Raw genomic sequence first — 1,519 nt, 5'->3', positions numbered from 1 at the left:
AGCGGTGTTTCAGTGTGTATGAACATTACTAGTAGTTTAAAGGGCAATACTATAATATTAATAATGATAATTGAACTAAACATGAATAGAACAGCCGCGTGTATTAATAATTACGTTTATAGATAACTGTAATATACGAGTTTGACAGATAAACTCCTTTATATTTTAATTGATTTTATTTACTATTGCATATTACATATTATAAAATTATACTAAATATAAATTCACAAGGGTAGAATAACATGAAGGAATAGAGAAGGGGCAACAAAGGAAATAAAGCAAAGGGAGAGAATGGAAAAGAACAGGGTCAGAGTGATAGTATTAATAATACTAGTACTAATAATAGGGCCACCACCAGGACCGGATAAATAATCTGCACTTCTGGAAAAAGGCTAGAATAAATATATAATATTAGTTGAAACCTAAAGCAGCTATGAAAAAAAGGATAAGGAATCCTTTAAGTGATCTACAAAATATATCAAAGCGCTAGAGATGTGGGTGGTATAGAACTTGGTGCAACCAAGTAATGCAGTGACAATAAGGGTTAAGCGGTTTGGCCTGTACCCAATAATAAACAATTCAAAAGAAGTCCTCCATGTGATCTTGGAAACAAGAAAAACTAAATAACTCAATTGTATCAAAAGAGCTGTGAAGCACAAAACAGCATTGAGACAACAGAAAAAATTAACCACTGTGTGAAAATCTATTACCTAGTGATAGTAACAGATGTGAAACCAAATGTAATAAAATATTGCATAAAATAATCAAAAAAATTTAGAAAAACATGATGACCTATTGGAAGGTCTATGGACAATAAATAACAGTATGTGAACGATCCACACAAAAAATTAGATTAAAACATCAAAGTGCAGTGTTCAGTGAGAGATAAAAAAAAGCCATAGAAAACGTGTACAGGGAAAAAATGTTGATGGTATATTTCAACGGTAGTCCGACAGACCCTCTTGGGTGGGTACTCACCAAATGGAGTTGGTAGAAGGCTTTTGATTAGTGGCACTTGGGCTTACAATCACGCTTTCATTTTGGACCCGGTTGTTTCCACTCTGAGGCCCAGCAGGGTAAGTGTTTGATCTTCTCCCTTGCAGCGCTAACGGTATCCCAGAAGCGCAGATAGATTCAAGGTTTAATAGACAGAGCTGTATAATTCCTCCACTGGCAAAGGTTTTGCAAGTTGAGGAATTATACAGCTCTGTCTATTAAACCTGTATAATTAAAGCTGTATATGTCTTGTCTCAATGCTGTTTTGTGCTTCACAGCTCTTTTGATACAATTGAGTTAATTAGTTTTTCTTGTTTCCAAGATCACATGGAGGACTTCTTTTGAATTGTTTATTATTGGGTACAGGCCAAACCGCTTAACCCTTATTGTCACTGCATTACTTGGTTACACCAAGTTCTATACCACCCACATCTCTAGCGCTTTGATATATTTTGTAGATCACTTAAAGGATTCCTTATCCTTTTTTTCATAGCTGCTTTAGGTTTCAACTAATATTATATAT

Source organism: Nanorana parkeri, unplaced genomic scaffold (genome assembly GCF_000935625.1).
Source record: "Nanorana parkeri isolate BGI_ZX_2015 unplaced genomic scaffold, ASM93562v1 scaffold3540, whole genome shotgun sequence".
In the NCBI taxonomy this organism is placed as follows: Eukaryota; Metazoa; Chordata; class Amphibia; order Anura; family Dicroglossidae; genus Nanorana; species Nanorana parkeri.
Note: the sequence above shows the minus strand (reverse complement) of the source record.